At 33.9% G+C, this 18,936-nt stretch overlaps 1 pseudogene; it reads right to left on the reverse strand.

Moving 5' to 3' along the window:
• The window catches only part of LOC145945122 (proto-oncogene tyrosine-protein kinase ROS-like), a 38,222-nt pseudogene extending 20,713 nt beyond the window's left edge, over positions 1-17,509 (reverse strand).
• Between the last annotated feature and the right edge of the window lie 1,427 nt (positions 17,510-18,936).

Consider the following 18,936-nt stretch of genomic DNA (forward strand, 5'->3'; position numbering starts at 1 on the left):
ATTTTTTTCTTTTCTTGATCTTCTTTTCTTCTTTTCTTGATCTTCTTTTCTTCTTTTCTTGATTTTCTGTTCTTCTTTTCTTGAATCTTCTTAATCTTCTTAAACGTTGCTTAAATAAAAATTTAATTTAATTATAAATTTATAATACACATTTCACAATAATAATAGCTGTAATTTATTAAAACATATCTTTATACATATAAATATATAGATAACAAATTATTTCTAAACTTAATTTTATAGGTGTTTTATTTTAATTTCCCTAGGCAAATATTTCAAAAAATATGAAAGACCTACAAAAGTTTTACAGCTTCGAGGGAGACAAGATGGTACCATAGGTTTGACCTTGGATAGTCGTTTGAAGGTCACATAAAGTTCACCTACAATTTCTTAAATGGAACCTACTATTTTTCATTGCATATTCTTGTAACTTATCTCGAAAGCTTTCTAAAACATTATAATAAAGTATTTTTTCGTTTAGTATTTTTCGAGTTATGAGGCTTGAAAATTACAGTACCACCGACATTAGCCAAGGTATATCACGTGAAAGTTGTTCGGTCGGATTTATACTTTGACAAGTTATAACAATAAATTCGACCGAGCAACCTCCACGTGGTACCTTGGGTAATGCTAATGCCGGGAGTAGTGTAATTTTCAAGCCTCATAACAAAAAATACTAACGAAAAAATACTTTATTATAGTGTTTTATAAAGCTCTCGAGATAAGATACAAGAATCTGCAAGGAAAAATAAAAGGTTTCATTTAAGAAATTGTAGGTGAACTTTATGTGACCTTCAAATGACTATCCAAGGTCAAACCAATGATATCATCTTATGTCCCCCTCGAAGCCGTAAAACTTTTGTAGGGAACATTTTTTCGTATCTTTCATATTTTTCGAAATATTTGCCTGGGGAAATTAAAATGAAACACCCTATATAACAAGCGCAAAACTAAACATTCTTAAAACCATTTGGAGACGATTTTTCTCCAATGAAAATGTCGAGATATTAATTCCAAATTATAACTTTTTATAAACTAAATTTTATAAAATTAAAAAATTTCAGGTAAAATTTAATTTTATCTTTTGGCTACATTTGTCTAATTAATATATTTTATATAAAATAATGAATCAATTGATTTAAAAGAAAGAGTTGTTTTCAAGGAGAAGTATGTAAATTGCAACTAGCAGCTATATACTTTTTCTTACAAACAAATGTGTTTTTTTACACCAATTGATTTCTTTCATTATTTTATGAATACTATGTAAAATTATGTCAAACTTAAGAATAAAATATCTCGTAAACACATTTTTTTTACCATATTACTCAATTTTTTGCCAAAAATTGCGAGGAATCGATTTCAATCTCCAAATGACCTTGAAAAACACCTTTAAAAAAAGCCAATAGCACCATCTTCTGTCCCACTTAATCCTACAACTTTTGTTTGAAACATTTTTCAATATCTAAAGCCATTTCCGAGATCCAGGCCTGCTTTCGCGACAGAAGCAAAATGATCCTGCGCTGTTATTGGTCAAATCTGAAATTTTATTGAATCTCATTGAAATTTTGTTCAATGAAATTTCAGATTTAACTAATCACAGCGCAGGATCATTTTAATCTGGATCATTTTGATTCTGTCGCGAAAGTAGCCCAGGAGGCTGGGTCAGACTTCAGAGACACTTTGTATTTGATACACCATTGCTATATATTTGGAAATATTTTAATAAGCCAATAATTAATCAATAATAAATTGATAAATTCTTATTACAAAATAATATAATGCAATATTAATAATAATTATTTGACATCAACAGAATAATTAAGTTGTTCATCAACTAATATATTTTTACAAATATATACATACGAAAGAAAAAGCAGAGAAAATATATTTTAAATCGTTCAGATAATAATTGTTCAAGTAATAATTGTATGTATATATCTACTATTAATTGTTGTCAACAAAAAGACTACAATTCAGTAAACATAAGCTAACAGCAACGTAACATCAATGTTGTAATTTAAACTTCTACTCAATAATATAACAATACAATGCATCATGCCTTATACGTAACAGTTACATTGTTGAATGGGAAATTATAATATTGATGTTACATTACTGTTAGCTTGTTATGTTACTGGGAAATTTAATACAATCAGTTAATTTTGATTGTTTAATAGAATGTATAAAAACATATATATATATATTTGTATTTATTATTTATTTATTATTAAATATGTTTAGAAGTATATTATGTAAAAAAAGTTATGTACAAAAAAATTCCGTGCAAGAATAAAAGAGGACAAGATAGATTTTTTTGTACTTAATATATATTTATTTCTAAACGTATCTAATAAAAAATAAATAAATATATAGAAGTAATAAATATATATAAATATATATATATATTTATATATATTTATATTTATAAATGTTTAATATTTTTTTATACATTTTATTAAACATAATCAAAATTAACTGATTCTGTATTAAATTTTTCAGTAAAATAATAAGCTAACAGTAATGTAACATCAATGTTATAATTGATGTTATGTTGCTGCTAGCTTAATAATGGGTGCTTTCCAGCAACGACACAGTGCGACACAGAGTATCATTCTATCTTCTTTCAATATCTGTCAACAACAAAGATAGAATGATACACTGTGTCGCACTGTGTCGTTGCTGGAAAGCACCCAATGTTAATTTAATGTGTTTACTGAGGTGTAGTCTTTTTGCTGACGACAGCAGCATATTGATAGCAGACATACATATTATATTATTTTATAATTACCTGAACAATTTAAAATATATTTCTTCTGATTTAACTTCCGCTTTCTTCTTCCTAATTTGCCTCTATTATCTTTTATTATCCTTGTACATACATATTAGCTTTTTCTTATACGTAATACTTCTAATACCTAAAAAATAAATAAATAATATATGTTCAATATTTTTTATACATTCTAGAGAGAGAGAGAGAGAGAGAGAGAGAGAGAGAGAGAGAGAGAGAGAGAGAGAGAGAGAGAGAGAGAGGAGAGTGGATAATGTTGAGTAGGGGAAAGGTATGGGAAACGGTATCACGAATCTCTCCGTTATCACGGGATATCCTGAGTTATTTTTGGAACGGGTGAAATCACGGATCTCGCCTTTATCACGGGAAATCCTGAGTGGTTTTTCGGGATGGATGAAATCACGGATCTCGCCGTTATCACGGGAAATCCTGAGTGATTTTTAGAACGGTGGAAATCACAGAGGGTCAAGGGGAGTGTCGGGGTTTCTATTTCTGCTGTGTTTATTTATTATATGAATGTGTTCAGTAATTAAGCGCTCTAATAATTCCTGGGTTGGACTATCGTCCGGGAATGAGTCGGCCGTAGCCCGAGCCACTTCTCGCCTCAAGCGTCGATTGCGCCGATTCCGCGAGTGTTTTATAACCCTTTTTGAATGCTGCTGGGTTTTCACTAAATAATGACAATGATAAGAAGCGAGTCTTCGAGGGAGTTCATGGATATAATATTGGCTCAATATATGTTTTTATAACTTCAATATTTATTTAATATATATATATATATATATATATATATATATATATATATTATTGAAAAGTTTGCACTTCTATAATTCTGTTCGTTAGTATGGTGGGGGAAGTCAAGGAGGCTCACTCTGCAATTACGCAGGGAACCCGCGAGATAAGGAGTGGTAGTGGGGCTCACTCTGCAGTTACGCTGGGAACCCGCGAGATAAGGAGAGGTCGTGGGGCTCACTCTGCAGTTACGCAGGGAACCCGTGAGATAAGGAGAGGTCGTGGGGGCTCACTCTGCAGTTACGCAGGGAACCCGCGAGATAAGGAGAGGTAGTGGGGCTCACTCTGCAGTTACGCAGGGAACCCGCGAGATAAGGAGAGGTCGTGGGGCTCACTCTGCAGTTACGCAGGGAACCCGCAAAATCAGGAGCTCGCACTGCAATTACGCAGGGAACCCGTGAGATCAGGAGCTCTCACTGCTATTATGCAGGGAACCCGACGGTGATAAGGAGAGCTTGAGGACGAGGGGATTTAATGTGAACTTTTCTATAACGTCTGTTGGACAGTTAAATAAATAATAAATGTTAACCAATATTATTTATCCAAGAACTCCTTTTAGTAGGGTGATATAAGAAATAGACTTACTACTTGTAGTGAGCGTAGTATATATATATATATATTTCTTTTTCGTCTGCTTCTGGCGCTGGCTCTGGCTCTGGCTGGTCTATCCGATTGTTGTTATGCCGGAAGTTCACAGAGTTTCTCACTGAGTGTTCACGCTGATCTCACACCGAGAATTCGCACTGAGAAGTCTTTCGCGCACTAAGTGTTGCGGTGAAAACGCAAGGAAAAACTGTGGGTGTTCGACGAAGAACGATAAGTGACGCTCCGCAGAGAAGTTCGCGTTTATATCCCGGTTTTTGATTCACGCCCTCCGTTCCGCCTTTTGACAAAATCCTGCGAATAGAAGTTCATAATCGCGTTTTTAATATTTTTACTTTCCCTTTCTATGGGGAGCGTTGCAAGGATCGACGAATCAAAAGTTTAGTGCAGGCGTCTGCGAATCGGAGCTCGCTTTCCCAAAAACGGGGATGTCTCGAGATTTCGATATCGGCGGCGGTGTTTGTTGTTAGTTTTTCCTATATCGCGATATTTGTCGTTTGTTAGTGCCGCTTTTATCGGCGGGTTCTCGCTTTATTGCCCTCACGTGCGGCTTAGAGCTTGTTTGCTGAGAGGCGATGCGTGTGGCATCTTTTTAATCTTTATATTTTTCGCCGCTTTCTCGCGAGAATACCCGCAGGTGTGCTATCTTATTTTGCACACTTTCGTTTTCATTATTTGTTTTCCCCTAATCTTACTAGGGAAGGATTTGCTTTCGGCGCGTTCTCGCCGTCGTTGTGTTTTCCCGATTTACAATGTTTGTCGGTTTCTCACGAGAGTTTCCGCTGCGGTGCCGCTTCGCTTGGCACGTTTAATTTTATCAATTCGTTGTTCTAGTTTTCCCCTCAAAGGTGGGCTCGCTTTCGGCCCGCTCTCGCCGTCTTTATGTTTTGCCGATATGTGATTTTAACTTATTATTCGCGAGGGTGTCGGCAAGAATCCGCTTTCGGCATCTTTCCGCCTGGTCTCTTTTATTTATCGATTTTGTAATATTTATCGGTCGCTCACGATATCTGCAGCTGTCCGTTTCGCTGGGCACGTTTTCGTTTTATTATATACGTGCCGCTTAGATTATTATTATCTCTTTTCTTCCTTTTTTATTTACCTAACAACAAACTTCGCCTTGGTCGTGGGAAAGAAAAGAATCGTGAAGTCCGCCGGACGTAACAATACAATAGAAAAACACTTTCAAAAAGTTTTATCTTTTTTAATTAATTATATCTACCTTGCGGTAATAGTCATCCCTGCAAATATCTCTAGCAAGTCCAAAATCACCGATTTTGACAATACGATTCTCACGATCTCTCGCAGACACTAAACAATTTCGGCACGCGAGATCTCTATGCACAAAGCGCAGCTCTTCTAAATAGCAACAGTCTCGCGCAACATCTTCGCACATAGCGAGCAAATCTTGAAGACGCAAAGCGTGTAAATCAGAAGGTTGTAATATTTGACACTCTCTCAAATATTTTTGCAGATCAGTTTCCATTAATTCCAACACGAGTAATGGAGAATCCTCGTCTAAGCAGACAGCTAGTAATCTTAACACATGTTCATGTCTAAAATGATTCATAAGCTTAGCCTCTTGCAAAAATTTCTTTTTTTCTTCGACAGAAGCACACTTTTCTAACATTTTTATGGCAACGGATGTCTCTGATCCCGGTTCTTCTAAATCCTTGAGATTCCCTTGGTACACCTGCAAATCATGAAAATTAATGTAACTTCTGTAGAATGGGAATTACGGCGGACATGAAATTGATGTGGAATGATAATATAAGATAATCTTTATTCAACTAGAAAGTAAAATAACAAAAATTGACTTTAAGAATGACATGTGAGAGAACAGCTCTACTCGAGTCGATCGTCCTACGCATCTCGTAGCTAATTTTCGACTGACTCTCTTTCTTTCTTACGAGGAAGACCTTACTGCTGACCGTCATTGTCTACGCAGGCTAGACCGAACCCTTCGCGTTCTCCATATGACGGTCAGTCCTCTGTATGACGGCCAGGCATGAAAAACGCGGACGTCGTAAATTTCCCTTAGTAGTTGGCGTTCTCTCTTTTCTTATTTTTGATACGAGTTCATATGTTAAGAGACAATAGAACAAAATGTAGCTACAACGACAAATCTGGAAATAATAAAAGTCAAAAAAAAGGTCTTAAAATATAGATCCTCCGATTCTACATTCGGCCATCCTGATCTAACATCTGCCCTGAGATGTTCTTATTCATCTTCAGAATCTTCTTGATCATTTGGCGAACTTCATATGATCCGCGGACGTTGAGGTCTTTTGCGGACCTTCGTGATCACCAACCTTCTCTACTATATATCGATCGTGGCGCATGACCACGGTGACCCGAAATGGAGCGAGAAACTTTGGGAGAAGCTTTTGTCCCGGTCCTAGCTGTGTTCTTTTGATTGCCACGAGGTCTCCCACACGATAATCTGTGGCCTTCTTACGCCTCTTATTATAATTTCTACAATTATCTGCCTGTACCTTACGTATTTTCTCTTTTGCGCGCTGTCGGATTTCGTCACGTTCTTCTTCAAACATTTCGATCCATTCGTTCTCAATCAACTCACAAATCTGGAGATCCTCTTTAATTCGCATATTAGATCCGAAAAGTAAAATGAATGGCGTCCTTCCGGTACTCCGACTCGGGATAGCATTGAGGTATTTTTGAGCCACATCCATGTGTCGATACCATTCATGCGACTCCGGCGCCGCCAGCTTTGTTAGAAGAGGTATAACTGTCCTATTTACCCTCTCTACCTGACCATTTCCTCTTGGTACTCCCGTAGAAATCAGCAAATGTTGAATTCTTTCTTCTTTACAATACTCTTGAAACGCGCTAGATGTGAACGCCGTACCGCGATCCGAAATAATTCTTTTCGGATTACCGAACGTCGCGGACTGCTTACGCAAACGATTAACTACTTCAGCCGCATCTACCGATTTTGTGGGATATAGCCATACGAACTTACTAAACGCGTCTATTACAACGAATATATATTTGTACTTTTTGCCAGTGAGCGACATCGGCCCTAGATGGTCTACATGGTAGGTATCTAGCGGGATATCCCCTTTGTCTATTACATTTAGAAATCCCTCCTGCTTCCCTTGCTTACGCTCAGCTACAATACAGTTTATACAATTTCTTACCATTCTTTCAACTTTCTCACGCATACCAGAGAACCAATATTCGCTACGCATTATCGCCTCTGTTTTATTGATACCGAAATGACCACGCTCATGCGCCTGCCGAATAATTTGGGTCTGCATCGCTTTTGGAACTACTAGCAAAATATCGTCGTTTACATCCTTGTACAGTAATTTATTTTTTATCAAATACTCAGTACACTCTCCCCTTTCCACGCGCTCAATCACACTTCGAATTTCTTGATCGTCGTTTTGACACTTCTTAAGTCTGGCGAGAAGTCCGTCATCATTTTCTTCAATCAATAACGCTTCGGGTAGTGGGTTTCTACTTAATGCGTCTACATGCAACATACTCTTGCCTGGGCGATGCTGAATTTTATAATCGTATTCCTCGAGTTGCAAGGCCCAACGAACTACACGCACGCACAAATCTTTCTTGTTCATAGTCATCGTAAACGCTTGACAATCGGTTACGATTTTAAAAGAGATACCTAGCAGATAGACGCGGAATCTTCTTAATGCTTTCACTATCGCTAAATCTTCTAACTCGTAGCTAGAATATTTCTCTTCAGCGGGCGACGTCTTTCCGCTTGCATAATAAATCGGGTGGAACGCGTTACTTTCCGAATCTCTTTGCAACATAATAGCTCCATAACCATACTTGGACGCGTCTGTGTGTAACTCCGTCTCGGCTCCTATTTTGTATAATCGTAGGACTGGGCCACTACTCAAAATGTTTTTTAATTTATTAAACGCGCTCTTCTCTCTGTCATCAAATGTGAATCGTACATTTGCCCTGAGTAGATTTGACAGTGGTTTCGCGATTTGGGCATACTGCGGGATAAATTTTCTAAAATATCCCGTTAAACCGAGAAAACTCTGAATGTCCCGAATGCACTTCGGCTCCGCAAACTTCATGACAGCTTTAACTTTATTCTCCGACGGCCTAACAGTACCGTTTTCAATAATATGCCCGAGGTATCCTATTCGCGACTGTAAAAATTTACACTTGGCCCAATTAATGTTAAGACCGGCCTGCTCTGCGACTTCGAGCACGAGCTTTAGATTCTTTGAGCTTTCTTCAATATCCTGTGACGGAACGATTAGATCGTCCATATATGTAAGCACTACATTCTTGGCAATTAGATCTTTAAAAACAGCGTTAATGTATTTTTGAAAAACACGGCGAATTACACAATCCAAACGGCATCTTCCTAAATTCGTATTGTCCCGTAGGAGTCACAAAGGAGGTATACTTTTGGCTTTCTTCTGCGACGTTAACATGGAAAACCCCATTTTTTAAATCAAGTGCTGTAAAAACTTTTGCTCCCTGCAACCGATTCAATTGATCTTCAATTAATGGCAACGGATACCGATCTTTAACAATTTTCTGATTTAATTTTCGAAAGTCTACACAAATTCTAATTTCACCGTTTTTTTTCGGTACTAACACGATCGGACTCGCGTATTCGGAATTGGACGGGCAAATTATTCCGTCTGTTAACCAGGACTCTATCTGTCGCTCAACTTCCTGCCTTTCTGATTGGGATAATCTTCGAGGTCTTTGAAAAATAGGAATTTCATCGTATAAGACGAGTCTTAGACTTACCCCTACTTCTCGCGTTTTGCTTGGCCGATAGTTATGCACGATTTTTTTTATTTCTTCACGCGCGCTAACGTCCGTGACGTATAATAGATCTATCGAACTCTCGCTATCGTCAATATCAATTTTCAATATTTCAGGAACTTCGACCTCGTCTCGCGGAATCGTTCTCGCAATTTTGGCTATTGTAACTCGGCCCGCGACAGAATGCAATTCTACCTGATTTAGAAAATCTGCACCAATTAATACGTAGTGTTTCATTAACGAGTCGTCTACTACATGAAATTTTATTTTATAAATCCCGCCGTCTACAATCATATCTATCTCAAAGGACCCCATGGTACAATTATTACTCGCGCCTAACCCATCGAACTTCGTCTTTCCGCAAAGCCTTGGCGCACCTATCTTTGTATAAATACCTTTGCACATTAAGCTTAAGTCGCTACCGGTGTCGATGACCGCTGAATACTTCTGGTTCGCTATTTCTACTTCTTTAAGCTGCTTCCCTCGCGGCTGTTGAAATGTTGCGTATGCTGAAGTAGGCTTCTCCGTAGATTTGGCGAAACATTTCGATGCGATATGGCCGTGCTGATTGCATTTGAAACACTTTACTCCTTTGTCCTTATCTGGACAATCTCTACTGATGTGGTTCTTCTCTCCGCAGTTGAAGCAGACTTTGGCAGTCGTCTTGTTTCCTTCTTGTTTGAAATATTTCTTTTTCTCTTCATTCTTCGACGGCTTGTTCTTTCCTTTCGTTTCCTCTTTCATGCATTCGTATTGAACGAATCTTTCCTTAAGCTCGCGAATCGTTTTCGCTCCGTACAGCACGGTTTTATTGATTGGTTCATCTTGAATCCCTGTGATAATATATTTAATTGTGGCACGAGTTTCAACTTGAGCTTGTGTCGCTAACTCCATCATTTTATATACATATGTCTGGAACGATTCGTCTGGTTTCTTCTTTCGTCGTGAAAGTTGCTGGTGGATCTTATAGCTGTCCACTGTTTCACCGAATTCTTCTATCAATGCACTCTTTAGTTTTTCCCACGTCTTTGTACATTTCTCGAAATTGGCGAATATCTTTGCCGAACCGCGAAGTAGACGTCTTGCATATGTAACTTTGTACACGCCGGACCAATTGCACATCTCAGCGAATTCTTCAAAGTCGTCTACCCACTTTATTACGCTCGCGTTGTCGTCTCCGCTAAACGTTTCAAGTGTTTCTTCTACATCCTTGAATGAAAACATGCGCTTGTACTCTTTCAGGCTCTTCTTCTTAGTTTTCCGGATTGCCTCGTGTTCATTCTCAGTCTCGTCGTCCTCGCTATACTCGTCAGCAGTGTTGCTATCTTCGTCGCTTTCATTTTCATTGGCAGGATCACCATCATTGCTCGTCGATGCACCACGTTTGCGCTCTAAGTCTAACGCCTCTTTCAGTCGCAACAGCAATTCGGTTTTCTTGCCCGTCGTCTCTAATTTCCTCGAGCTCAATTCTTCTTTAAGTTCAGCCGTCTTCATTGCTGCCAACTTTGCGTCGTTATTTTGAGATCTCGGGGGTGATGACAAGGGCGAGTTGCTTCGCGAGTTGCTGCTCATGGTGCACCCCGTTCACTATCACTTCACTTCAGTTTGTTCCTGTATTCTGTACCGTATCCCGGACGAGCCCCCAAAATTTGTAGAATGGGAATTACGGCGGACATGAAATTGATGTGGAATGATAGTATAAGATAATCTTTATTCAACTAGAAAGTAAAATAACAAAAATTGACTTTAAGAATGACATGTGAGAGAACAGCTCTACTCGAGTCGATCGTCCTACGCATCTCATAGCTAATTTTCGACTTACTCTCTTTCTTCCTTACGAGGAAGACCTTACTGCTGACCGTCATTGTCTACGCAGGCTAGACCGAACCCTTCGCGTTCTCCATATGACGGTCAGTCCTCTGTATGACGGCCAGGCATGAAAAACGCGGACGTCGTAAATTTCCCTTAGTAGTTGGCGTTCTCTCTCTTTTTTTTTTTTTTTGTTACGAGTTCATATGTTAAAAGACAATAGAACAAAATGTAGCTACAACGACAAATCTGGAAATAATAAAAGTCAAAAAAAAGGTCTTAAAATATAGATCCTCCGATTCTACACTTCTATTAAAAAAGAAAAGATAATTTAATTTCTTATAACATTATACATATATATTTCGTTTTATTTTAAATAATTCAACGATAAAAAATAAAGTGCATATGTATATCTCATAAAAATTAATGTATTACTATTTCTTTTAAAAAGTTGATTTATATATCCGAAAAAATTGTATTCTTATCTTAAGTATATGCCACTTATCTTTATAATGTCTTTCAATAAAATAGGCGCCAAAAAGATCCTCTTAATTTAGGAGAAAAATTATCTCAAGAGATATTCTTAACATGCAAGAATACATATATAATTGATGAGATGTTTTCTATCCGTGTATTATTAAAATTATTAATCGATATAACAAAAAACAGTTTTACAAATGGACATTTGTTACTTATTACATGTATATTTATATGTTACACATATAATTGAATATTTTTTATGTATTTGACATAGGAAAATACACATTTTTGCTTTTTATGTTATTATTTTTAATATTAATTGTAAACTTATAAATTTATTATAAATTTAAATAATTTTATTAATTTTTATCTTAAATTTATTATTAATTTATTATATTTATTTATTGCGGCGCTAAAGTTGCAAAAAAAATAAGAATGTATTCTCAATTTAAAAGATGGAAATATTCTAATTCATTAAGAATATCTATTAAGAGGACTTATTAATGCATATCAAAAAAACAATTTTTTCGGTGTAACATTTATTAAGAAATGTGTATTTCTTATTTCTACATCTAAACATTAATGACTTAAAATATGACGTTACGAAAAATTTACCATTCCAAATGCGCCGCTGCCAAGGAGTTTCGTTAGTGTGATTTGCTCACGTTTGATTTTAGTCAGCATAAATTGATTTAGATTATATTGCAACGCAGGACTGTATAGCGCATTATGCTGAACGTTTCCGATAAGTACCTCATGTAGAATCCTAGTCAAAACTTGCTCGTTACCTTCTTTGTGTTGTCGGTATACTATTATAAAGTTATAATATATTTTATTAATATTGCAAATTTTAAATATTGCTCTTTTAACAAGTAAGTTAACTTTTTTTTTAGAAAATCTCTCTACTTACTACATTAATCATAATTTGTAATTAAAAAAATGTCTATCAAATATACTTACAACAATAAATAAAGTAGCAGATGCAGATTACAATAACGGTAGCAGCAAGGCTTAACATCAATGTTAGATTATATTGGGTAGTTCGAATTCTTGATTCATCACCTTTGTTACATAAAAATATAGTTTTAATTTTTTTGTCTTATTTGAATATTTCTATAATTTTTTCTTATAATTTTAATTAAAAATATTTCATTCTTAAAATTCTGTAATACATTTATATGTATGTCAAATAAACACATCATATTAAAATATCTACATATTATCATATTTGCTTAACAAGTGTTTGAAAAATAAATCTTTCATCAGATGGCCATGTAAAGTTTTCGTACTCAGGATATGTCAGTATCAAATAAAACTTGTATGAAGTTGCCGGTAGCAAGTTTTCTATATAATACATTACTGTCTCATTATTTGTCTCAAAATTATCTGCGATTTGCCATTTTTGCATCACATCATTTTTGTATTCCAGTACGTAATGGATCGTCAAATTAACGCTAGGAATCCACGAAATATTCATATTGTTTTTGTTAACTCCGCTCAAAGTTATATTGTTCGGTTCCGAGTACGTGTACACAGTTTTGCTCAAACTGTCATTATATAAATTGCTGTAGTTAGCTGGATACACACGTACATATACAAAGTATTTCTGGCAGCAACGGTTGGATTATTGTAAAATGTTTGTTGTCTACTTTATTATTAATAAATAGTTCTTCTATGGGTTGCGTGCTGTTCACCGAGTTAATTGATTCCCAATATACTTTATAAGTTACTGTCGTACAATTCAGTTTCGTGGGTGGAATCCAATAAACTGCCGCTATAGTTGGCGTCAGAACCTGAACCGTTACATTTTCCGGTGCATTGAGCTTGCTCACGTTAGTTTTCAATATTACTTCCGACCTGAATTGCAGGTCCGTCGATAATTGATCAGAGTAAAAATTGCTCACAGCTAGCTTCAGCTTGTACTTTGTAAACGGTGTTAAATTCTGAATTTTATAATGCCGCTTGTATGTGTGCATATAGAATTCATCGAACTTGTTATTAAGGTTATTATTCAAACAGCTTATGTAGATGATATATTTAGGAGTTGGTATGTTGTTTTTGCATTTGTGCTTGCGAGTCGATTCTGTCGTATTAAATTTCAAAACAATACTTTTTGCTGTTATTTTTATTATTGTAATATTATAAATTTTTTCATCTGGTATAAGGCATTCCTTCCGAGGATATGGGTGTAAGGAGGATGATTTACCAAACGATATCGTGGGATTAAAGTAATCCGTGCTTTTTATTATTTGCACGTGTTTAGATGCGTTTTTTTCACTGTCGACAAGTGCATACTTCTTTTTTAAAATATACAGATAAAAATCTGATGTATTTACATAAAGTCCACTTAAATAAATGTTTGTTTTATCTGTTATAAAATATGACAGAAACTGTGCGCCCATTTTAGCAGATGAAATCGAATTGCATTTATTTATTTTAATGTTCGCAACAATTAATTCATAGTTTCTTCTCCAGAATATTGGCGGCTCCTCTGTATTTGTGATGTCAAGCTTCATTTGATGAAAAACTTTAGAAGATGATGTTTTGTATGGACAAAAGGTCATATCGGTTTTTAAAAAAGATTGCACATTTCTTCCGTCAAGATCCGATTTCATTATTACATACTGTATATGTGACTTTGCATTTAACATTTCTATCCAGTATAGAAATCTGGAAAATATATAAATATTATTATATATGTGTATTATAAAACATAATTTTAATCCTGAAGATAAAGGAATAATAAACTTAAGTTTTTACAATTTTTTGATAATTAATGATTTTATGATTCTTTATATCTTTTTTACAAAATCATAGTTTATTACTGCAAAATTAGAAAATAATATAAATTCTTAACTGAAAGACACAAAAGTGTTCATTTTTTTAGTGAATAAAAGTTAACGTACCCCTTAGACGGCTGTAGAGTGAAATAAAAAAGATTTTCTCTGCTCAAGATCTTATCATATTTGACTATACCATTATGCCACATTGTTAAGTCCAGTTTTATAATGTATTTCGTTGAGCTGTCATATTCCATCCAATATAGATTTCTTCGAATCCAATCGATGCAAAGATTGCGTGAATTTCTTTTTAAACTAGTTATTTTTGTAATATTATTTTTATTCATATCCCCTATCATTAACTCATGTATATACTCATGCACATTAAGAATTAACTGGATCCAATAAATTTTATGTTCCGCTACAGAATAAGCCACTTCTATTGCATTAACATTGCTATTAAAGGTAAAGAGATTGACGTAGGTTCTTGAATCCAGATTCCATATTGCAATAGTGTTATTCACTGCAATCAATAATTGAGGTATCGGATTTTCGTGCGTCGTTGATACGTTCATTAAATCTGTATAAGGACCAGCACCAGCTTTAGTATACGCTCGTACTCGAAAATAGTACGTTGTATTAGGTTTTAGATTATGTTCTGTGCATTCCATTGTAGTTAAAATAGTTTTGTCTTCAAAGATATGAATCTTTTTTAGGTTCTCGATGAACCAACATTGCACTGTATATCCTTGTATCACTTTGTTTTCAAGTTTTGGTTGATTCCACCTGTAAGATAAAATATAGCCTTTTCATATTTAATAAATTTTTAACAGAATCAATATTTTTATATGTCTATGTTAAATTTTAGAGAAAAAAAGGATATAGACTAAAAACTTAGATTCATCACCTGAATGTCACAGAAATGTTGATTTTTCCATTTAGAAATCCATCGAACTCTACGAATGCTCTTGGCTCGCTCGGAATTATTCCTAGAGATTTTAAGATGGTACATATTAATATGTTTAAGTTGATTATTCCGGTAAATTAAAAAAAAAAAAAATAATTTAACGTGCAATAAAAATAAAGAAAAAAGTGAAAATAAACATATATTACAAAATTAACATAGCAAGTTTTTAAAATAATGAAATAACATAAAACCCTTGTGTATTTGTGTGTGTATGTGTTTCAAGACTTGACTTGTGTTAGAAAATTAATTGCTAAGTTATAATCAAAAAAACTACCAATAAAATGCTAAACTCTTTTCTAAAATTTCCTATTGATTAACAAATCAGAGGTACATTATTTTCGACTGATTTAAAATAAACAAGAATAATAATGAAATTGATGGTGTTATCTAAATTTTGCTTTATTTTACATACAATGTATAAATTTTTTCTCTCTTTTCGACAGAATGAATTTTATATTATTTTTGCTATTAGAAAATGGTTTGATATTTTTTTAAATTTAATTTTTACTCTCTCTTGAATTTACATTATACTTGCAACTTGTAAATTATTTGTTAATTTTTTTATTAATTTGTTCTATATATTTATTGCATCTTACTAATAGATTCTGGGTTCATGGACATATTTGCAAATGTAACTTCATCGACTTCATCGACTTTATTTTTTATAGTTACGCTATCAGAAAAATTCTGATCCGCCTGGAGATTTTGTAAAATGAGATGATTGTTGTTTTCGGTCTCTGAAATATCCTTAATAAAATATAACATATAACAAAAATTAGTAATGCAGCTAAGCCAGAAATTCCACGGTATTTTTAATGATAAATAAAATAGTATATATAGAAATATATATGAACAAGATTACCATAAATAATAACATAAATGTCGAAATAACTAAAAGGAGCAAAACATTTTTTTATTTGTAATAATATTAGCTAGATATTTTTATTTATAATTCCATTCCTCATTTATAATGTGTTAAATATTATGTAATTTCATTTCTAAAATATTTACTCTTATTATTCAACATATTTTCTTGCGAAAAACATTCTTATTTAAAAAAAAAAACTCACGCAAAATAGGCAGAATAAGGATTATTTAATAAGAATTCATAATTGTTTCTTTTTTAATAAATGATATTTGAAAATGTTACTCTCTTCGATTCCTGACGCGATTTTGCTGATAATTATAGCTAATGATTTAGTTTTTTTGCGATTGTTAGTTAACAATTTAAAGTAAGCGTGTTTACTTTTTAATAATCCGTCCGTTATGATTAAAATTTTAATAATAATATTTGTATTTCAAGAATCAAAATGTTTAAAATATTCTCTTTTATATGTGTTTATGTGTGATTATAGAAATTATATTAATTTTTGTACTTAAAATCTTGTCGAAATCCTTTTTGATTATGGTTATATCTTTTAACGCGAACAAATTCTGGAAAACAGGATACCATAAACTTTCGATTGACATTACCACGATATAAGAATTTGTGCATATTCTACATATAACTGTTTAAATGGATATCTATATTCATATGGCTATATAAATGGATATACTATGAATGTTATATATATATATATATACATCTATAAATTTTTACTAGTTAGATTAGAATAGATTGCTGTTACGTATATATCATTTAACTATTGGCCCTATAAAGTTAATTGATACAATTTGTATTTTATTATACCAATATAGTCGACACTCCATTATATGTATATAGCACAAATGTAACTATGAGACAAAAAAATGACGATATCTCTTTGAATTAATTTAGCTAAAACAAAATTAAGTCACAAGTTTTATTATATCATTAAATAATTATAAATATTTAATAAAGTAAATAAAATCTTTTTACAAATTGATGAAAAATCACGTAAAACTCAATTCAAGTGCCATATATATATGTATATATGTATCAAAATAGTGGTAAATTAACAGAAAATCTCATTAATATTAATAATTATTATTCTTAAAAATAGCAATAGAAACACAAACATAATGCAGTCAAGTTTTAATATTTCGTCTTAATTAAGTTTAACTTTGTACTATATTATACATCCTTTATAAACAAAATATAATTTTCAAGCTTTATACATCCTTTCTCATTGCATCATACTTTTTAGTTTTTTGTATAGTTTTATTTTATTATACAGTAAGTAATATTATTATATTACACGTTGTAGTTACTCAAATAAACTGCACAATTACTTGTAATAACATTTAATTGTTTTTTAATAAAGCAAAAAAAAATTCTTACCTGCGTAAATGGATTGTCCGTGACGGTATGATTCTTTGTCAAAATCGCGATAGCTGCTTTCACCAGCATTAAACTTTTCAATAAAACGCATAATCTCATCTTAAACATAATAATCTCTTCCTTCGGTGTTGGCGCTCAATTTTTAGTCACCAGTATTGTTTTTCTTTTTATTCTATGGATGATTCAGATTTGATCTAATCGACTCGATACTTTATTATGAGCTCGATGAATTCTTTAGAATCTAGTTTGCGAATCGCGTTACTGTCTTCCAATATTACATTTTAATATATCTTTTTATAATCAATCACAATATATACAGGGTGACCCATTTTAACTTAGGCAGCCAAATAACTCGAAAAATAAGCACACTACGAAAAAATGTTTAGAATCAAAATTTTGTCATTTCGAGGGGGACGTACAATGACGTTAAAATGAGCCCCCCCACCCCTCCCCCTGGGCGGTGAGGGGGGGCAAGTTTGAAATCTTAAATGGGAACCCCTATTTTTTATTGCATATTCGAAATCTTTGGCTAAAAACACATACAATTTGTCTGAAACATTTTTCTCGATTCATGATAGATGGCGCTGTAATCGACGAAATTCAATTTCTTCGATTTCTCTTACTGAGAACCCATGCTTACGATTCTGCAATAAATTAACAATAAAAATACCACGTTTTCATTGTTAATACTCGAAATTAGTCTTAAAACAAACTTCTCATTATTTTTTATTACTCATTAATTACTTCTCAAGAAACTGCTTTTAGCGTAACCTGCCCTTTAGGCAACTTGAATGGTCCAAAGTACCGATACATTTTGGACTTTCCATCTGATGGAGTTCCTCTAAGTATCCCTCCAAAATTTTGTCCATTTAGTGCCAAAGTCACAAGTGTTTATGTATTTTTTTAACATTTGTACTCTGATAAAAATTCTGGTAAAATGGCAAATTATACGCCTACAGAAGTAGTCGATATTCTTATAACCTTTGGCGAATGTGGTAGAAATTACAGACTTACTGCCCGTATTTATGCGGAGCGATTCCCAAATCGCCGCCATCCTACTGATCAACAAATTATAAACATTGAAAGGAGATCTCGTAATAATCCACTTCATCGCGAAAGGCGAAGGAATAGACTTCATAATAATAATGACCCTAGATTGCTCGCAGTTTTGGCTATGGTTCATCAAAATCCCCATATTAGTACCCGTCAAATAGAACGAGAACTGGGAATCCCTCAAACTACGGCACATAGATTGTTACGATCAGTCAATTACCATCCGTATCATATTACTCTGGTACAGGAATTAAGTGAGGCCGACTACGTACTCAGAGTACAATTTTGTAGATGGGCTCTTGAGATGTTAGATCAGAATCCAGATTTTTTTAGTAATGTTTGTTTCAGTGATGAAGCAACATTCATCAGCAATGGTAGTCTCAATAGGCATAATTGCCACTATTGGTCACCAGAAAATCCACATTGGTATCGTGAGGTGCTTAATCAACATCGTTGGAGTTTATATGTATGGGTAGGCATTTGCAATGGCCAAGTCATTGGACCTCATTTTTTTGAACGTCCAATTAATAGTCCAATGTATTTAGAATTCCTCGAAAATGATTTGCCAGCATACCTAGAGAATGTTCCCCTTGCAGTTAGACTAAATTTATGGTATCAA

This window comes from Prenolepis imparis, unplaced genomic scaffold (genome assembly GCF_030444845.1).
Source record: "Prenolepis imparis isolate NDT839.2.m4 unplaced genomic scaffold, iyPreImpa1.0 SCAF_14, whole genome shotgun sequence".
Taxonomy (NCBI): Eukaryota; Metazoa; Arthropoda; class Insecta; order Hymenoptera; family Formicidae; genus Prenolepis; species Prenolepis imparis.